The sequence below is a fragment of the Medicago truncatula genome, chromosome 8 (assembly GCF_003473485.1).
Source record: "Medicago truncatula cultivar Jemalong A17 chromosome 8, MtrunA17r5.0-ANR, whole genome shotgun sequence".
Classification (NCBI taxonomy): domain Eukaryota; kingdom Viridiplantae; phylum Streptophyta; class Magnoliopsida; order Fabales; family Fabaceae; genus Medicago; species Medicago truncatula.
The window spans coordinates 20,935,769-20,958,601 of NC_053049.1; the positions used below are offsets into that span (position 1 = coordinate 20,935,769).

The window sequence follows — 22,833 nt, forward strand, 5'->3', positions numbered from 1 at the left end:
CAAACACAAAAATCATAAGAACAAATATGAATATCACCAACAACATTCATGAATATTCATGAGCTTTCATCCTCCTAATTTTTTTTCCAGAAATCAACATAAACATCACATAATCCAAGCACCACAAACACAATCCAAAACCAAAGTTTAGAAAATCAGAACCGAACCAAAACAGACAGAGACGAATCGGACCAGAGGGAAAAAGAAACAAAACGAACCGGAACAAGGGAGAGAGCAACCAAACCGAACCGGAGAGAGAGAGTAGAGGTATTTTTTGCTCACTTTTTTTTGAATCTTTGTTCCTAGATCTAGACTTGTACGAGTTTGTTTTGGAAATTCTGAGACCGGATTTGGGTTTAGCAAGAAAAAGGATTTTAGAAACTGTAAAAAATTTTCAAAAAAAAGCAAAAAAAAACTCCGGCGCGGCGGCGCTCCGGCCGCCCCTCTTCATCTTCTCCGGTCGCGTGTTCTTTGAAGGAGGGGAGAGCTTCTCTCTCTAAGTTTAACTTAGAGAGAGAAGTGTTTTAGTTTTATGTTATTTTTTTTGTTAAATTTGCTTTTATAGTGTTTTCTTTTTGCCGGATCACACGCGCGCGTACTCATAACCATACAATGCTCCATCGCGTTAGTAGCCATCAGATCTGGATCGTTCCATGATCTGACGGCCACTGTTTGATCCGTTTTAAATTCTGTATGTGTTCTGCTGTGTGGACTGTGGTATGCTTTCTGTTTGAACCGTCAGATCGTTGATCTGACGGTCGCTGTGCTTTCTTTTGTTACCTTCTCTATTTTTGTGTTTTTTTTAACCCTTGGATCTTTGATCCAACGGCTGTGATGAGATTTTGGGATTCAGATCTGGACCTCTGGATTCATCCAATGGTCCAGAATTAATCCTGCTGAGCCAATGTTTTATTATTTTTTATTTCAATTATCTTTATTTGTTAAATACTGTTTTTGCACTTTTTGACATTTTTGTGTTTAGAAAAATTCCAAAAAATATTTTTTCTCACTATTTTAATTTTCTCTAATTTTAAAAATCCTTTCTATTTGTTTTCTTTTTTATGGTTTCTTATTTATTTCTTATATGATGACCTTAATTTTTATTTGTCTTAATTCTTGCTTATTATTTCTTATGTCTCATTCACCATAATATTTCTTGTGATTACTAACCATTTAATTTTTGTCTTAAATCATAGCATGCATATTTAATTTTCTCATCATTTTATTTTGTCATTGACTTAGTATGTATAAATAGGGAATTGATGTAATTTTATTTCTTGCATTTTATTTTGGCATAAAGGCCTTAGGTTTGTATTTAGGAATTGGTGTAATAATGTAGGTAACACAAGCACCGACACATGCACCGACACTACCACATTTTATTTACCGCTTTCCGTTAATTTTTTACGACGTTACGTTAGTCTTCACCGTTAGTTTAGAAAAAATCATTTTTTTCATAAAAAAAATCAAATATGTCAAATTCAAAATTTTTTTTTCTTAGCAACATTTTCCCTTTATTTTCTTAATCAAATTCTTAATCAATTTTAATTCAACTTCAATCATTTTCAAAATTTAAAATCAATCAACTTCACTCATTTCTTTTATCTCATGCCTTGAGGCCTCTTTCTCTTCTTAAAACCATTTTCAAAAAATCTTAAAATCAACCTAACCCACCAAAGAAATTTTTGAGTGGAACTACGTCGGTTTTGATCCCTTTCTCAAAAGGGTACGTAGGCAGAGGACTCGTCCTTCCAAATCAAATAAAAATAACCAAAAACATACTTCTTCTCCCTCCATTCTTTCACTTAGACATTAGGCAATAATTTTTTCAAATAAACAAGTAGCTTAGCACAAGATAATCTAGGTAAGAGGTTCCTACGGAATACCGTAGATGCTTAGGGTGCTAGCACCTTCCCTTCGCATAACCAACCCCCGAATCCAAAGTCTCGATAAGGGTTTTTACTCATTTTTTCCCTTCCCAAGAATAAAAATCGAGAGTTCAAAGATTGACGATTCAAATCAATTAATGGTTTGACATCCGAAAATCGCGAGCACAAATATCAATTCATAGAACGAAAGTGGAGCTTTGATATTCGAACAAGTGAATTTAGACAAGGATTTCAAAGGCAGTGAAATAGTCTTTGCAATCTTTGAGACATATAGTTTCGATATTCAAGGGAACTAATAATAATCAAGTCAGCGAAATAGGCTTGGTTGTTAGAGGAACCAAAATCTAATCGTAATCAAGTCAGTGAAATAGGCTTGGTTGCTAGAGGAACAAAAGAAAAACTGTCTTGAGAAATTAGGTCTAACATAAAGTTATAAGCTTACAGTTTGGTTTGTGAAGGACTTGTCATTTAGATGAACCAATAATCCCAAGGCTCTTTTTATTATTATTATTATCTTTCAAACGCTTGAAAACCCCAACTTACAACTCTTTTCTCCTCTAATCATTATCAAAGGTTAATTGAATTAAACTACTCCCTGTCGGAACGATACTCTTTTCATACTACTTCGGTAAGACCGTGCACTTGCGGTTTTATCTCATCAAGATCATTACACGTAATAGCATGGTTTTTTCATATGACTATGAAATATCATCCAATTAGCCTAATTTACACTTGATCCAAGAGTTTCAAGGTCCTAATTTGAGTCTGCAAATCGGTTCAAGTCAACATTATGTGGATAATACGCATCAAAGTATTCGGAGAAGAAATGACCAAGAAAATGAAGTGTTTCTTAGTAACCAGAAACTAATTTTTCAAGAATATTAATGTTCATATGTATAAGAAGAAAGGAATAATAAGAGAGGGAAAAGAAGTATTGCCTCTCTGATTTGGGAGGAAGTTTGATTAAAATGTCATGAAATAATAGAATATATATCAACTTTCTAAAGACCAACGTGAAATGAAGAAACTGCTACTATAACTTTTTCTGATTTGAGAGACAAATAAAGGGTATAAGTGTTATTTTAAGTTAATGGTACTATCAATATTCTCAATGCAGGTCCGAGGAAGATAATTAACTCAAAATAACACTTATAACCTTCATTTGTCTCTCAAATCATACAAAGTTATGTTTCAAGTTGACCTTCATAAAGTTGTTATATAGTCTATTATTGCATGACATTTTCAACAAAATTCCTTCCAAGCAAAGTGGTAACACTTCTTCTCCCACTCTGATTATTCCTTTTTTCTTATACATATGAACATTAATATTCTTGTAATAGTAATTTGTGTCAGTTTCTTTCCTAACACTTTTATGATGAGTATTATCCACATAATGTTGGCTTGAACCGAATTGCAGACTCAAATTAGGACCTTAAAACTTTTGGTTCAATTTCAAATTAGTTCAATTGGGTGATCTTTGATAATCATAAGAAAAACCATGCAATTAAGTTTAATTATCTTTGAAAAGCATATAAAAAAATTCATCTAAGTTTTGTTCTTCTGTAAATATTAATGCAAATAGCGATCATGACATACATAAAAGAGATGAAAGGAGGAAAAACTCGTCAACACAAGTCAAAAGAGGGAGAAAGAGAGAGAGAGAGAGAGAGAGAGAGAGAGAGAGAGAGAAGAAGATAAGGATTGGAAGTTTCACAATATTTTTCGGTGTGTGGAATGAACTACGTGATCTACCTATTTATAGAGAAAAATCACAACTAATATGTGAGAAACTTTGGGAACAAGTAATTCACATATTAGATCTAGTACAAAAATATCTCAAATTCAGGACCAAATAGATCATATTGAGTACAAAAAATATATTTTGAGTACAAATATATTATTGAGTGCCAAAATATATGTCTAATCACGTACGAAAATATATTAGATTGCATACTAAAATATATCAGGGTGTGTTCGAAAATATTGTAACAAAATTTGGTGACTATGAAAAAACTTTCTAATAATGATTAAAGTAATTATTTCATTTAATATTTCCAAATAATAAAATATATATCAATATATATTTTTTTGAATAATTTAAGGGTTAAATATGTTTTTAGTCCCTACAAAATCATGAGTTTTTAAGCTTAGTCCCTATGAAATTTTAATGGTAATTTTAGTCCTCCAAAATATTTAAGTTTGTTAAAATAGTCCCTATTTTGAGAACTATATATACAAAAAAATGGATACTTTTAGTCCTCCAAGATAGTCCCTCTAAAATGCAAATAGGGACTAAAAGTGAATGCAAAATTTCCGAGATTAAACTTGACAGCTTGTAATTTAATAGGGATTAAAAACATATTTAAAACACAATTTAATCTCGACAAATTTCCACCGAATATACTATTAATCCGAAAAGAAACAAATTGGAACAATAAAAATAGAATTTGAGGTATTTTAGAAAATTTCATCTCAAATTTGTTTTGTTCTCTAAGCATGATTGAAAATGAGGGAAGACCTATTCTAGAACCGGGACCAAATTAGTTATAAAAAAAGACCTAATTTTGATTAAATTTTTAATATTTTCTTCTTTCAAAATGTAGGTCAAATTTATCCCTTAAAATATATACACATGTTAGTGCATTAAAACGCGCGGTCAGACAGGCATGGTAGTGCCCTTCCTTTGCTAGTTTTTTTATAAAGAATGTGTTCCCATTTTAATCGGTAACTTGGGAAATATTTTTCATTTTCCAGATTTTTTTTATCTACTCCTTTGGAGATTTTTTTCTGATAGACACGTAGAGACAGTTGAAGAGATAAAGTAAATAAGCGTCTTTTTTCCAAAGAAGGCCGAGATTGACAGTGGTTGGGAGACGAAAGCCGGGTGCGGCTGTGGAGAGATGGAAGAAGGGATTGTGTTTCAGAATTAGGGGTTCTTAGAATAAGAAGATGAGAATAAGAAAGTTTTCGGTTAGTGATAGGAGCTTCGGCCTTGCCCAATTCTATACTCCTAAAACTGTGGTGTTAACAATATGTCCAAATGTTTGAATTTTTTTTAACATAATACAATAATTTCAAATATAGAGATGTAACCATTTAATTTTTTTTTTTTTGGAAGAAGTGTATCATTTTATTTTTGAAATAACTACATCGTGAAATATATCTCCAATAATTTAGGCAATGTACTTTATATTTCAAATAATAATAAAAAATTGAATAATTAATTTACACATAGTAAATTGGAATGTAGATCATTAAACGTAATAGCATGGTTTTTTCTTATGACTATTTAATATCATCCAATTAGCCTAATTTGCACTTGATCCAAGAGTTTCAAGGTCGTAATTTGAGTCTTCAAATTGGTTCAAGTCAACATTATGTGGATAATACGCATCAAAGTATTTGGAGAAGAAATGACCAAGAAAATGAAGTGTTTCTTAGTAACCAGAAACTAATTTTTCAAGAATATTAACGTTCATATGTATAAGAAGAAAGGAATAAAAAGAGAGGGAAAAGAAGTATTGCCTCTCTGATTTGGAAGGAAGTTTGATTAAAATGTCATGAAATAATAGACTATATATCAACTTTCTAAAGACCAACTTGAAATGAAGAAACTACCACTATAACTTTTTCTTATTCGAGAGACAAATAAAGGGTATAAGTGTTATTTTAAGTTAATGGTACTATCAATATTCTCAATGCAAGTCCGAGGAAGATAATTAACTCAAAATAACACTTATAACCTTCATTTGTCTCTCAAATCATACAAAGTTATGTTTCAAGTTGACCTTCATAAAGTTACTATATAGTCTATTATTGCATGACATTTTCAACAAAATTCCTTCCAAGCAAAGTGGTAACACTTCTTCTCCCACTCTGATTATTCCTTTTTTCTTATACATATGAACATTAATATTCTTGTAATAGTAATTTGTGTCAGTTTCTTTCCTAACACTTTTATGATGAGTATTATCCACATAATGTTGGCTTGAACCGAATTGCAGACTCAAATTAGGACCTTAAAACTTTTGGTTCAATTTCAAATTAGTTCAATTGGGTGATCTTTGATAATCATAAGAGCAAAGTGGTAACACTTCTTCTCCCACTCTGATTATTCCTTTTTTCTTATACATATGAACATTAATATTCTTGTAATAGTAATTTGTGTCAGTTTCTTTCCTAACATTTTTATGATGAGTATTATCCACATAATGTTGGCTTGAACCGAATTGCAGACTCAAATTAGGACCTTAAAACTTTTGGTTCAATTGGGTGATCTTTGATAATCATAAGAAAAACCATGCAATTAAGTTTAATTATCTTTAAAAAGCATATAAAAAAATTCATCTAAGTTTTGTTCTTCTGTAAATATTAATGCAAATAGCGATCATGACATACATAAAAGAGATGAAAAGAGGAAAAACTCGTCAACACAAGTCAAAAGAGAGAGAGAGAGAGAGAGAGAGAGAGAGAGAGAGAGAGAGAGAGAGAGAGGAAGAAGAAGAAGAAAAGGATCGGAAGTTTCACAATATTTTTCCGTGTGTGGAATAAACTACGTGATCTACCTATTTATAGAGAAAAATCACAACTAATATGTGAGAAACTTTGGGAACAAGTAATTCACATATTAGATCTAGTACAAAAATAGCTCAAATTCAGTACCAAATAGATCATATTGAGTACAAAAAATATATTTTGAGTACAAATATATTATTGAGTGCCAAAATATATGTCTAATCATGTACGAAAATATATTAGATTGCATACTAAAATATATCAGGTTGTCTTCCAAAATATTGTAACAAAATTTGGTGACTATGAAAAAACTTTCTAATAATGATTAAAGTAATTATTTCATTTAATATTTCCAAATAATAATAAATATATCAATATATATTTTTTGAATAATTTAAGGGTTAAATACGTTTTTAGTCCCTACAAAATCATGAGTTTTTAAGCTTAGTTCCTATGAAATTTTAATGGTAATTTTAGTCCTCCAAAATATTTAAGTTTGTTTAAGTAGTCCCTATTTTGAGAACTATATATACAAAAAAATGGATGCTTTTAGTCCTCCAAGATAGTCCCTCTAAAATGAAAATAGGGACTAAAAGTGAATGCAAAATTTCCGAGATTAAACTTGACAGCTTGTAATTTAATAGGGATTAAAAACATATTTAAAACACAATTTAATCTCGACAAATTTCCACCGAATATACTATTAATCCGAAAAGGAACAAATTGGAACAATAAAAATAGAATTTGAGGTATTTTAGAAAATTTCATCTCAAATTTGTTTTGTTCTCTAAGCATGATTGAAAATGAAGGAAGACCTATTCTAGAACTGGGACCAAATTAGTTATAAAAAAAGACCAAATTTTGATTAAATTTGTAATATTTTCTTCTTTCAAAATGTAGGTCAAATTTATCCCTTAAAATATATACACATGTTAGTGCATTAAAATGCGCGGTCAGACAGACATGGTAGTGCCCTTCCTTCTGCTAGTTTTTTTTTATAAAGAATGTGTTCCTATTTTAATCGGTAACTTGGAAAATGTTTTTCATTTTCCAGATTTTTTTTATCTACTCCTTTGGAGATTTTTTTCCTGATAGACAGGTAGAAACAGTTGAAGAGATAAAGTAAATAAGCTTCTTTTTTCCAAAGAAGGCCGAGATTGACAGTGGTTGGGAGGCGAAAGCTGGGCGCGGCTGTGGAGAGATGGAAGAAGGGATTGTGTTTCAGAATTACGGGTTCTGAGAAAAAGAAGATGAGATTAGAAAGTTGTCGGTTAGTGATAGGAGCTTCGGCCTTGCCCAATTCTATACTCCTAAAACTGTGTTGTTAACAATATGTCCAAATGTTTGCATTTTTTTTAACATAATACAATAATTTCAAATATAGAGATGTAACCATTTAATTATTTTTTTTTTTGGAAGAAGTGTATCATTTAATTTTTGAAATATCTAGTTACAAACCCGTGCTTCGCACGGGTTGAATAACGTATCTTGTAAAAAAAATTGTTCCAAAGGAAAAATAAGCAAAATCAGCCACCGCTTATAAAAAATTGCTACAAAGACTTCTTTCCTTTTGAATTGTATTTGAAGATGCGGTATACAATTTTGTTTCATTCTGATATTAAAATTTAACTTGCATAACTGTACGCGATTATCAAGTATGAGATATGGAACACACATATATGGCTGCATTTGATCTCTTCCCATCTATGCTATTTGTAAAAGAAGTCTCTTTCATGTTACTATATTGCATACGGATGATCAAGTTTACGGAAAATGCAAACTTCATAAATGAGAAAAGCAAGCAAACTGCACAATTCCTATCTATATATTAGAAAATTTTATCAGCATTTTTAGTCCTAAAAAATTTTCCACGAGCACTTTTAGTCATTGTCAAAAATTTCCATCAACAATTTTGATCCCTAAAATGCTTAAGGAAAATATCACAGGAACTAAAAAGTATGATTTTATTTTGTAGGTACTAAAAGATTTGATAAAGCATTATAAAACTTTGTTGTACAAAAAGAGCATGTCTTATTTTGATCACCATATCTTTATAGTTCTAATTCTTACAACAGCATACCAAACATAATTCACACTAATAAAATATAACCCTTTTTTTTTTTTGAAGAAATTAATATAATATAACTCTTAAAAAAGTCTTCATGATTAATTTTTCAATATAGTACAACAATAAAATTCCTAAAAAATTAATCAGGAATAAAGCTGCAAAAATCAACAACTAATAAGTGTCAGTTCTATGTAGTAAAATGATAGCTCTTTTGTTTTCTTGACCTTTTTTTTCTACCTTTTGTACAATTAAAAGTGGTACAAACATTAGTTTGAAAATGAAGGTAGCAAAGCAGACAGAGGTATACAGGCTGTAGATATCAATTTCATTGTACTGTTTGAGCACTTCATCCACACCGTTAGTACATTCTTCATTTTTCCATGAATCACTACTGTTAAAGTCACAGCTTCTTCGGATTGTTTTATAGGTTTCATCATATATCACTGCATGACTCCAAGCATAATCAACCATTCCTAACTAATCTTCAGCATAAGTTTCAGGGTTTCCCAGCTGCCCAAAAAATAAAAGCATTATTTTTTCTCTTTCATATTTATTTTAAATTAAGATTCTTTATACTTTGATAAATTTCAAACAGCAACACCTGCAATTTGTTCACAAAATTAAACAATTTGATGAGTAATGACAGTTGCATATGCTGAAAAGAATCAGCCCAAAGAAAAGATTGTCCTTTAGGCCATTTTTAAAGCTTTTGCTTGATGCAGTACTCCTTAAGATTCATCAAAGCTGGCCGAATCGTATTCCCGACTTGATTGGAATATTTCAGGCATAACAACCTTTGTGCAACATGATAAGCACTCTGTATCGAGTGATTCTGCAAGCAGTTGACATCCATCCTTTTCTTTTCCTAATGACAGTGAGTCATATCACATGTTAGTTTCAGTGCTTAGTGCCGGTTTATGTTTAACACTTGCTAATCCACTGCATACTTAACAAATGGATATGAAAAACAGACAAGAAGCAAACAATTTTGTGAAACATAGCTGTATTCAAAATAGATAGCACAATCATTGTGATGGCAGATTGATAACTTAATGAAATAAAAATAAAAAAACAAAAAGAAAACCAATTAACCTGTTCATATAACAGTTTGTTTGACTACAAATTTTATATGCATTCATGTATGAGTTTCCATGTAAAAATTTAAGCACATGATTCTCTGCTATTTGCACTGGAATTTCCTCCAAGAGTATTTATAATTTAAGGAATCAAGCTTGATTATCTTTTCTTTCACGGAAAGTTAAAGTGTGCATGATTTAAATTAATATCCTATTTTTGCAAGCATGATATAATCACCTTTTCTGAAATCCTTAATGTGATCATTCTGGTAGTCTCAATAACGGAAACAATAGGTTCATAGCTAGATTGAAAGAGCTCCAATTCAGATTTCTTGGAAGAAGCCATATTATAAATAAATGAAATAGAAAAAAATTGAAGCTAAAACATAGAGAATATTATGAATCTTAAGGATTGTGAAAGTAACTCCTCATCTTATTTGACCTATCCTTTTCTAGAGTTTGGGCTCATACAATACTGTCAGAAAGTAACATCCTCATCTTATTTGAACATTCTTATTGTGTCTCAAATAAATTCCTGACAATTTTTTTTTCACATCAGTTAAAATGGGTCTCAAATAAAAAACAGAACCACAAACACAAAAAGTAATGATCATATTATATAATTGTCAAGTGCCAAAAATATTTTGCAATTGAAAATGAAAAAGAATCCATTATACCTCTTTATAGACCCTTTCTACATTTTTATCCACTGTCCCTGCAGAAAGCATGGCCTCACGCTCTGATATATTGAAACCCCAATTTTCATTTTTAGGAGCCACCTCAAGCCTAATTGCCCTCCAGCTCATCATTTCATATAACCCATATTCTACAGAGACCTGCAGTTGTGGAAGAGAGTTGGAGAACATTGCCAACTTAATGGTTGGTGTATCTATGCACCAAGTACCCAAGATTTGTATGTTATATTATAATGTCATAATGAAAACAAAATACCACCTTAGTCTTTCCATTAATAAAACTTTACATTTCTAGTTCCACATAGAAAACCAAACCACTTTCATTATAATGTGTGTTCTACGTTTAGTTTTCATCAGTAGGTAAAGGTTTAAAAGTTGGATTGAAGTGTATGCTTCAAACATCAATCAATTATAGACAAATAAAACATTACCATATGGTGCAGTGACATACTGAAAAATTTATTCAAAGAAAATAAACTATTTGTGATTGCCGTACGAAGAGTTAGTGCTTACACTGCAAGAACCACCTCTGATAATCAAAGGTAATTCAAAACTGACTTTCATTTCTGCCAAAATCGAAAATTTCACCCAATAATGACAGAAACTGAACATGATTATATCAACAATTGGTTCTATACAAAGAATGTTCCATTTTTAGCAAAAAGCTTCAAAGCGCAGCATATTTTGAAAGTTAAAGGAGAGTACTATTTTGTTCTCAATGAGTCACTGTGACTATGACTATATAGAGAAAAGAACCAAATGCTCTTTAGTGTATTTCCCAAACGTTTAGGAACTCTTAACCAAAGTAAGATCATGAATGACTTGATATATAAGGACACCAATTAATCTGATGGTAAAGGTTCAGATTGAGATTCCAACTATAACCATAAGATGGCAAATTAACCGGCATAAATACGTATTTTGATAGAGACCTTCATGTTATTATTGTGACCACATAATTGGATTGGATCAAAGAGCCTAATGCTTTAAATCTTTCTCAAATTGAATACAACATGCAGATAAATCTCCCCAATAACTCATAAAATAGTTGTAACCAAGATAAGCAAAGAGTGTCACGTTCAAGTACATGCACTCTTTGCACATATGGGAATACAATTATACATCTACTTTTGAACTCAACATGGAATGGAATCATATACTTCTCCACACTTTCATGCTTATCCAATGATAGTGCCTATGCATATGTTCCCAATAAATATGTGTGTGCAATGGCGGCAGAAATGGGGGGCCATGAATAAAACTTATATAATATATTTTGCATGGTATATAAAATAAAACACTAATTTGGCATACTAATTTGATGAACTTTTTAGGCATGTTGCGTATAAAAAAGACTTAAAATTCTCATTCTAAACTCTTCATGAACAGCCAATATGTATCCACACCTTATATCACACATCATACGATCATGCATATTATTTCCTAACTACTCCCTCTAAACTCAGTTATAAGCAAAAATACATACAGAGATGCCATTTTCCATCTAATTCAAAAGCCATTTTCCAGAAATTTTCATCCTTATTCATACATACATCATCTTCAATGTTGAATCTTCATTGATTAGTACCTCATACATACCCAAAGCTTCATCAACATTCTTCTGTAGAAATTGAAGGACCTATCCTAGCCAATGTCATCAAAATAGCTTATAGCATACACAATTTAAGTTTTTTCACAATATAAGCTATTTTTAACACCTATTATGACAACTTAACGACCAATGTAATCATCAAGGTATGTATTTTGATAAAATTAAGATTTTTCGCAATTTCTGTGAAGCTGTTTTTGTATATACAAAAGCACCTATCACGACAACTTCATTTCACAATTTACCATCAGGTGCATACTAATACCTTGATGAGGCCAGTTCCAGTAACATGATCAGCATGTACATGTGTATTTATAGCATACACAAACTTCAAACCCAATTCTTGAATGAGTGATAAGTCTCTATCTACTGTCCTATCAGCAGGGTCAATCAACTGAAGTTTTCAACAAAAAAATCAAAAATCAAAAATCAAAATCATCAATCAACTAAAATTTTCATAAAAACACCAAAATCATCAAAACAACTGAATTTTTCATAACAAAAAAAAATCACCAATCACTAAAACAGAAGAAACCCATTATTCAATTCAACAAATAATTCTGACCCGCATAAAAAAATTTCCACAAATAATCAAACAGACACTTCAAAATCATTTTTTTTTCACAGAAAAATAAAAATTCATCAATCACCAAAATAGAGGAAACTCATCATCAAATTCAATAAATAATTCCAAACCAGATATAAAATTTAAACTTCAGAAAAATTAATTAAAAAGGCCACATACCTGACATTCTATATTTTCACCAATCAATTCATCAGAAGTTGAATTGGACGAAATCCCTACATCAATTTTCCTGGACAAAACCAAACAACAACCCAAATCCAAAAAAAGTAAAAAAGTCACCATTGATAATCAAGAAAATGGAAGAAGAAAATGAATAAGCAAGTACCTTTCCTAATCCCTTACCTCCCTTAACAGTCAAACCTCTACTTTGTACCATCCTCCAATTAATTGGTTCTGGTCACCAACACAACACACAAACAGTTCCAAAATCAACACCAGAAACCACATGCATGAGATTCTAGATCCAATTTCTGAAATAAACCCCAAGAGCAGAATAGAGAAAAGCTGCGCCCTAGAGGGAAGAAATGAGGAAAATGGAGCTTGCTGGAAGTATGAGATAACAATTAAGTCATGACTGTAACCTTGCATGTTGGTAATTTTGAGTGAAAAGGGAGAAACATTTGGAGAAGATGGTGAATAGTGAGAGGGGGGGGGGGACGATGGGTTTTTAGAAAGAGAAGGGAAAAAAATTATGAGGTTTAGAGAGAGAAGGGGAAAAATTTCTGTATATATAATATAACATTCTCCAATTACCAATTTACTGAAATACCCCTAATAAGGGCAAAATGGTCAATAAAAGGGACAAAGATTGTCCTATATAGTAAAGTAGATAGACTACATTGTGAAATATATCTCCAATAATTTAGGCAATGTACTTTATATTTCAAATAAGGCTTAAATATACAAACCGTCCTTGTAATTTAGACTCATTTTGATTTTCGTCCCTGTAAAATAAATATATTATTGATTTTATAAAAGGAGAAAGGGAGGGAAAATCAGATCTAGGGTTTCAGAAAGTTCTTCTTCCTCTTCGTTCCAGCCATCCTTCTTCTTCCTCTTCGTCCCAACCATCCTTCTTCTTCTTCGATTTCGCTTTTATTTTTCTCCTTCTCCAATCATTGCGCGATGATGTCAAGCAATAGAGGGTATTCGAATAGCAGAGGATCTCACTCATTTTCAATTTCCAGAAACGGTGGATCGCGCAATATTGGTCGTAACCCAAATAGCGGTGGTCGTAACCCAAACAGCGGTGGTCGTAACCCCAAGCAGATGATATCTATGTTACTTGTTTGTGGATGTAACCTCCCTATGAGGATGTATATAGCAAACACATTTGAGAATCAAGGACGCAGGTTCTGGCGCTATACAAGGTGGAATGATGAGGTTAGTTTAATCCTTTATTGATATTAGCTTTAATGTTTGCTGGTTTTTGGATATTAAGTGTAATCCTTTATTCTGGGTAATATATACAGGATCAACATACATGTGCTTTGTTCATTTGGGACGATGAACTTGTCCCAGGGATGGCACACATGATGGATGATAATGCTGCCATGGAGGCGTCTAGGGTGGAAGGAAGAAATGATGAAGGATGTAGGAAATGCACCAACATTGATGAAATAATGAAAAGATTTGATGGAAGGGAATGTGTTCAGTGGAAGAAGTTTGAAGATGAGAGAAAGAAAGTGAAATGGCTTGTGTTGAAGTTAATACTCAGTTGGCTTGTGTTTGTATTGTATGTTAAGAATTGATGTAATGGGGTTGTTTGGGAGGGTTAATTGTATGTGTTAAGTTAACAAGTGTTGTATTGTGTTATGAGTTTACTCTAATGTATTGTGAATCAAAGTTAACTTTGTTGATAATCAATGAATGAAAATGTTCAATTTGGTAATGTAATGAAGTTCCACACTTTTTGTGCTATGTGATATGTGAAATGTTTTAACTCTGTGATATATACAACATCATAATATGTAATTGAATATGGCATTACTAGAAAAATAGAAGGCTATTGTTCAACCCATTACATACTTAATCAAAAAGGCTATTGTTCAAGCCATTACATACCATTGTAAAGGGATTTATAACCCATTAATAGCAAAAAGGGCATTGTTCAAGCCACATTACAAACCAAATAAAAGGCATTTCTCAGTCACTAATAGCAAAATGACAATTTTCCAAACAATACAAGACAGAATTAATAATGGTTGATCTAAGGCTTCCACAAAGCTTTCTTCTTCTTCTTCTTCTTCTTCTTGTCTGTTACAGTTGTCTCCTGAGTTAGGTCACCAGGTCTATTGTCTATGTCCATGTCAATAGAATTTTTCTCCATTGTTCCTGGTGCTCCAAGCTTTGGTTGAGGACCAAAGTAGCAGGTTCTTCCACTTCTTCTAAGTTTACTTTGGTTGAGCTTTGGTACCCCAGCAGATGATCTTTCTGTAGATGTCTCACACCTTACCCCATGCCATGTCATTGTGGTTTTTGCTCTCTTTTGCAGGTGTGTAACATCATACACCATCTCACCATGTTTTTTCTAATCAATGAAAAAAAAGGTTAATTCAATGTATAAAAGTATTTGTAGTCCAAAATATGTAAATTGATGTTGATGCAGGAATGTACCTTGTTTGGTGGCTTAAATTGTGCATTTGCTTTTGGTGCACCATTGACAACAGTTGGTGCAACTGCAGTAGCAGGTGCATTTGCAGTTGGTACACCATTGACAGCAGTAGCAGATGCAGGTTGAGACCTTTTAGCAGGTTGAGACTTCTTTGGTTGAGACCTTTTAGCAATAGCAGACACATCAGGTTGCATTAACTTGTGTAGGTTGAACAACAACTGAGACTTCGGGTGCAGACACATCAGGGACATTACCGGTAGGTTCAGGTGCAGACACATCATTCACATTACCAGTAGGTTCAGGTGCAGGCACATTTCTTGATGGTTTCCTCTGTAACAATAGAATATATGTTGGTTGTTAAACATATTTAAATAATATAAAAGCTTCAAACATATTAAAATTATACTAATTCTCATACCCTTCTTTTTTTAGCTTCTGGATTAATGGTAGTCTCTTATGCTGTTTGGGCTCAGATTCATCAGGTCCCCTTCTTCTCAGTTTTTTTGGTCTTCCTGGACCTTTCTTGTATGTTGGTGGCAACATTTCCTCAACATCAACAACTTGCCACATGTCTTGCCCATTGATTGCACTAACATTATAAGAATAATACCTTTCATATGTGGCTTTTGAATAACATTCATCAACTAAATTCTCAGGTATCAGAGACCTTCTACCCATAGCAGCTATGGCATGCTTACATGGGATGCCAACTAGTTCCCAGAAATTGCAACTACACTGTCTCTTTCCAAGATGAACTATGTATTGAAAACCACCATACATCTTAGCCACTTCAAATTCATCAGCATCTCTCCAAGTTGATATCCATTCACCACTAAGTTCAATCTCCCTATTAAGTCTTTTTAAAGGCATAGGCATTATTCTATGTTGCCAATTTCCAATCTTACTCCTAATAGTTGATATTCTATTCATCAAATAATTTCTAATCCATTCAGACATAGCTATTATGTCTTTGTCTCTTGCAATCAATATTGTTGAATTAAATGCTTCAGACAAATTGTTCATCAATACATCACATTTAGGGTAAAAACTATAGGCATGTGTCATACCCCAAATTTGGACCGTTTAAGATCTTTTTTGTCCATATTTTAAAATAGTCCACATTCTCTTTTATTCGTTTTTTTACCATGTAAAACTCGTGTTTTTCGTCTTTAATCATTTAAAAACTTTTATCTTGCATTTAAGTCCCCGCTTGCATTTTTTACAACAATTAAAATCAATTCATCTGCATTTTTATAACGCATTTTATAGTCTTTTTAATCATAACAGTCAAGTCATTTTAAAAGGTCTAATCGAATTTTAAAAGTCGTGTCTTTTTAATCATCGCAGACAAAATTTCGGTAGGGAGGTTACTTTGCAGTACCTCATCTGATTCCAAAGAGACAGTCTTATTTATTTTTATCTTTTTATTTATTTTATCATTTTTTATTTCTCTTTTTAATATTTCTTTTTATTTCTTTTTATTATTATTTCTTTTTGGAGAAGTCACGTGAACTTCTTCTCTTTTCTTTTTGTTAGTGTTTATTTTTATTTCAAGTCCATATCCACATGTCCTTTGTTCATTGGCCCCTTTTCCAAAACTTTTTCCCCAAGTCTTTTGTGTATTGCTGTCATTTCCATGGGATACTCTTTAGGGGTATTTTTGTCAAAGTTCTCTATCAGTCTCAACCCTAATATTTTACTATAAAAAGCATGTACTGTTCACGAGGTCAGAGTCAGTCACAATCATTAGCAGTCACCAATCAAATCATAAACAAGTCCCAATTTTCTCTCTCCGAAAATTTTGATCAAACACCACAAAAAAAGTATGAATATCACCAAGAACACTCATGAATATTCATGAACATTCATAATCCATAACTTTCTCCAGAAATCAACATAATCATCATAAACTCACAGAATCAACTCAAATCACCACATAAATACCAAAACCGAACTCAAGAACAACAACTCGGATCCAGTACAAACGATTTTCGGACTACAACAAAAAAGACAGTGTCGAATCTCAGCAAGAGTTTAGATCGGTTCATTTCGTGACTGATCGGAGAAGAGGATTTTCGGATTCGTGAAGGATTTGAAGTTTTTTTCCGAAGACTATTATTACCTCCAGATCTTAACAGATCCAACAGAGGTAACCGCTTTCTTCCTTCCTTCTTTCCTTCATTCATGCTCTAAGAAAATTCGAAACTCATATTGATCTAGATCTAAGCTTTTATGTTTTTTTTTTTTTTTTTTTTAAATCTAAGCTCGGTTTCGCTCTTAGCTTGAAAAAGGATGTTTAGATCCGTTTCTTTTTTCTGAAAAAAGTGTAAAGATGTTTTGAAACTTCAAGCTTAGATCTAGGCCGTTTCTTCCACCCCTTTTTATTTTTTTTTCGCGAAATATGAAAGAGGAGAAGGAGAAGAAGAGATTGACATAATTTTTTTTTCTATCAAAAAATAAGTTGGAACTTCCGACGCGGTGGCTGATGAGTCATTTATTGACTATTTTAATATGCTTTTTAGTTTAGTTTTATTTAGATTTTATTTGATTTTATATTAGTTTTATTTCCTTTTTAGGATAGTTTACTTTAAATTGCATTTTATTATATTTCAGGAAAGAATATTTGATGGATTGAATCTTGGAGCAAAAGAAAGGGACTTGGAGCCGATTGGATGCAAAAATATGAAGATTGAGAGACAAAAATATGTCTCCCACAAGTCAGAAGCTTGGCACGGCCCGTGCTAGCCTTGGCACGGCCGTGCCACCCTCCAGAGTGTCTTTTGCTGCTTTTGCTTAGATTTTAAGCTACTCTATTTTTAGTCCAAATGTAATAGCTTAGATTTTAAGTCGATCGAATGCTATAAATAGAGTAGCTATCCATCACAAATATTCATCTTTACTTGGAATTCAATAAGTGACAATTGCTTTTCTAATTAAAGTTCTTTTCTTTTCCTTTATTTTCTTGTCATTTACTTTTATGCTTTCTCTCTTCTCCCCCATGTCTACTGTAACACCCCGACTTCCCAACAGTTATTATTAATAAGTAAAATCAGAGTTAAATCAACAACGGAGTGTTACACTGCTTTTCAAAAATCCATAAATAGAATAAAGTACTATTTATTAAAATCAACTTTGATAAAATATCAGTTCATTGCAGCGGAAAGTATTTTTCAACATTAAACATCCTTCAAATAAATCCTTGGCACTTGGCCTCAACAAAATATCTTTAATGATTAAAATCAATATCAACAGGTTCATAATGATACATAAGGAATGAAAACATGACAACGATATCCCATCCCGATACGTATCAGAGCCCTAAGACACTTGAGCCACCACTTCTAATATTCTTCAATACCTGCAAGTTACCCATACGAAGGGCAACAATTCCAAGCAGAAGGGGTGAGATTCACAAACAATAATAATAGATATATATAAATCATCAACTTAATTAAATAACATAATTAACAACATATACCCAATGATAATATTCATACTTCTTCAATTTTAATAACACTTACTAATCCAATCAACAACAACGACACATCAGTATTTATCAACGACTACAACTGCTCACTCAACAACATCAACCACAACAACTCTCTCAACAACATCTACAACACCAACTCGCTCAACAACATCTACAACAACAACAACGTGGTACTAATTTCAACGGGTTGAATGACTAAGCATTCCGGGGCATAAGCCCCCAACAATTTGAATGACAAGGCATTCCAGGGCATGAGCCCTCAACAGTTGAATGACATAGCATTCCAGGGCATGAGCCCTCAACAGTTTGAATGACAAAGCATTCCAGGGCATGAGCCCTCAACAGTTGAATGACATAGCATTCCAGGGCATGAGCCCTCAACAGTTTGAATGACAAAGCATTCCAGGGCATGAGCCCTCAACAGTTGAATGACATAGCATTCCAGGGCATAAGCCCTCAACAGATTCCTAATCATGAAGGACTCAACTAGTGTATATCAGCATACAACTCAACTACGACAACGACAACATAGGCAACGACAACGACCGTGCATAATAACTATGACTCACTCCCCAACTTGATCAACATCAACAACCTATGACTCCGTTACTTAGAACGACAACTCGCCACTTACAACTCGAACTAACACATTGTACATTCTAATTGAATGCAGTTAAGTATAAACCAGCGATCATTAACAATCATAATCAATCAACAGCAACACAACAGTATGCAACAGCATGATATAACAATATCTTATACAATCCAACGATGTCTAGCATTTTCACATAATCCAAGTATTACTTATACAATTTTTTATCATATTAATAACCTCAATTTACCCTATCCAGCTTCACAGTTCATCATTTAAATCCTATACATCCTTCATTGCTATCTCAAGGTTCAACTCACAGCCTCTCGTGCGACAAGTTACATGAAATCCTAAACAACGCAGTCTGTCAAGCACTAGCTCGCGAGGCGAGAGCCTCTACTCGCCACGGCGAGTTAGGGTAAAACACTCTAGAATCCATTCTAACCCTATTCCGAGTTCAAACTCATTCTAAAACTTTGCCTAATCATTAAGGTACATGTTCAGGCCCTCACAAACACCTAAGGTTAAACTCACAGCTCAAAAACACAGAATCTTGCAAGCTCTCTGCCCACACTCGCCACGGCGAGTAAACTTGCTCGCTATGGCGAGCTGCGAAATGCAACTCGCGAGGCGAACAACTCTTGCTCGCGAGGCGAGCGATGATCTTCATCACTCGCTATGGCGAGGATCATCACTCGGGAGGCGAGCGATGAATAACCGTACGGCCAGGTTACAGTTTTTCTCAAAAATTCACCCAAATCCATTGTTCTAACCTTAAAACTGATTCTAAACATCAATATATGAAACATTTAAGGTCTGTTCATCATTTCTACATCAATTCACCCTAATTCCATCATTTAATCATCAATTCTCATCATAACCCTAATTCCCAATTCTCCAAATTTATTCATAACTTTTGTTAAAACATAATCAGAATCATATACACTAAAATTAATGTAAGTTAGCCTCACCCTTACCTTAGATAATCGAAGTCGCAGCCCTCTCTTGGTCTTCTCCCTTCTAAGGCTTTTTCTCCCTTTTCTCTGTTGTACGTGAAAAACTGTCTCCCTTCTATTTTCTATTTCTTAATAAATATAACCTCTCAATATTCCTTAACACCTCTTAATTCTATTAAATTCTAATTTAATCCCCAAACTCCAAAATAAATCCTAATTCTCACTTATTCTATTAAATACTAAAAATAGCCATTTAATAAAATACACCACACCACAAATCAACATAAATGATTTAAAAATCATATAAAATATTTTAAATCAACTAAAAATAATTAAATAAAAGTGGGGCGTTACAACTCTCCCCAACTTGAAGAATTTTCGTCCTCGAAAATATACCTCAGGTCAGACGATCTTCATTCGTTGTCTGAGTACCAGCTAAAGCAAACACTCTTCCACTCGCCTGACCCTTCTTAGGCTTCTTGCACTGCGAACTAAGATGACCTTCCTCATCACAATTGAAACAAACAATATCACCACGCTTGCATTCAGCTATTGTATGCCCTTTCTTCCCACATCGAAAGCACTTCTTCTCCTCACCATTGCAAACATTACTCTTGTGGCCCTTCTCACCACACTTGTAGCAAACAATCTCAGCAGGATCATCTCTCCTCTTAGGTCTCCTCTCATCAGTCAATCTCTGTTCCCCTTGGTTTACAGGAGCACTGTAGGGTTTCGGACGACCTTGTTGACCCTTGTTCCTCCGCTCATTTCTAATCTTATAGTGAGCTTTGGTATCCTCCTCATATATCCTGCAGCTATTCACCAACTCGGAAAAGACTCTGATCTGCTGATACCCAATAGCTCTCTTAATGTCAGCTCTCAACCCATTCTCAAACTTAATGCACTTGGAGAACTCCGCTGTCTCTGCACTGTAATGAGGGTAGAACTTAGCAAGTTCCACAAACTTAGCAGCATACTCCGTAACTGACATATCCCCCTGTTTCAGCTCCAGAAATTCAATTTCCTTTTTCCCTCGGACATCCTCCGGAAAATACCTATTCAGGAATTCTCTCCTGAACACAGCCCAGGTCATCACAGCACCATCTTGTTCAAGCACAGGTAAAAGACTTACCCACCAATCATCTGCCTCTTCAGCTAACATGTGCGTACCAAACCGCACCTTCTGCACCTCTGAACACTGCATAACTCTAAAAATTCTTTCAACTTCCTTGAGCCACTTCTGGGCTCCGTCAGGGTCATACCTTCCTTTGAATGTTGGTGGATGATTTCTCAAAAAAGTTTCCAACATTCTTACTCCATCGTTACCAGCACCAGCTTGTGGGTGTTGTCCTACAGCTTGAGCTACAGCCTCAAGCGCAGCAGCAATAGCAGCATCATTTCTCCCAGCCATTTTAAAACTCTACACCACAAACAACAATCAGAACAACAAAAGACAGATTAAAGTCGACACACTACACTACGTGGCTCAACACGACTCTACTACGTGGCCGGACGGACCAACCTGCTCTGATACCAATTGTAACACCCCGACTTCCCAACAGTTATTATTAATAAGTAAAATCAGAGTTAAATCAACAACGGAGTGTTACACTGCTTTTCAAAAATCCATAAATAGAATAAAGTACTATTTATTAAAATCAACTTTGATAAAATATCAGTTCATTGCAACGGAAAGTATTTTTCAACATTAAACATCCTTCAAATAAATCCTTGGCACTTGGCCTCAACAAAATATCTTTAATGATTAAAATCAATATCAACAGGTTCATAATGATACATAAGGAATGAAAACATGACAACGATATCCCATCCCGTTACGTATCAGAGCCCTAAGACACTTGAGCCACCACTTCTAATATTCTTCAATACCTGCAAGTTACCCATACGAAGGGCAACAATTCCAAGCAGAAGGGGTGAGATTCACAAACAATAATAATAGATATATATAAATCATCAACTTAATTAAATAACATAATTAACAACATATACCCAATGATAATATTCATACTTCTTCAATTTTAATAACACTTACTAATCCAATCAACAACAACGACACATCAGTATTTATCAACGACTACAACTGCTCACTCAACAACATCAACCACAACAACTCTCTCAACAACATCTACAACACCAACTCGCTCAACAACATCTACAACAACAACAACGTGGTACTAATTTCAACGGGTTGAATGACTAAGCATTCCGGGGCATAAGCCCCCAACAATTTGAATGACAAGGCATTCCAGGGCATGAGCTCTCAACAGTTGAATGACATAGCATTCCAGGGCATGAGCCCTCAACAGTTTGAATGACAAAGCATTCCAGGGCATGAGCCCTCAACAGTTGAATGACATAGCATTCCAGGGCATGAGCCCTCAACAGTTTGAATGACAAAGCATTCCAGGGCATGAGCCCTCAACAGTTGAATGACATAGCATTCCAGGGCATAAGCCCTCAACAGATTCCTAATCATGAAGGACTCAACTAGTGTATATCAGCATACAACTCAACTACGACAACGACAACATAGGCAACGACAACGACCGTGCATAATAACTATGACTCACTCCCCAACTTGATCAACATCAACAACCTATGACTCCGTTACTTAGAACGACAACTCGCCACTTACAACTCGAACTAACACATTGTACATTCTAATTGAATGCAGTTAAGTATAAACCAGCGATCATTAACAATCATAATCAATCAACAGCAA

The 22,833-nt window shown here is 33.7% G+C and overlaps 1 long non-coding RNA gene across 6 annotated transcripts; it reads right to left on the bottom strand.

The window, feature by feature from the left end:
* Positions 1-8,546: 8,546 nt before the first annotated feature.
* Positions 8,547-13,136, bottom strand: LOC120577440 (uncharacterized). Of its 6 annotated transcripts, none has more exons than XR_005643539.1 (6): positions 12,781-13,136; positions 12,598-12,667; positions 12,118-12,246; positions 10,226-11,887; positions 9,074-9,337; positions 8,547-8,982 (listed from the first exon to the last, which is right to left on the bottom strand). It is a non-coding gene; the product is annotated as an uncharacterized lncRNA (long non-coding RNA). The 6 variants fall into 6 exon arrangements; XR_005643540.1 differs by having other exon boundaries at positions 8,585-9,337; positions 10,226-10,384; positions 11,730-11,887; XR_005643536.1 differs by having other exon boundaries at positions 8,547-9,337; positions 10,226-11,882.
* Positions 13,137-22,833: the final 9,697 nt, after the last annotated feature.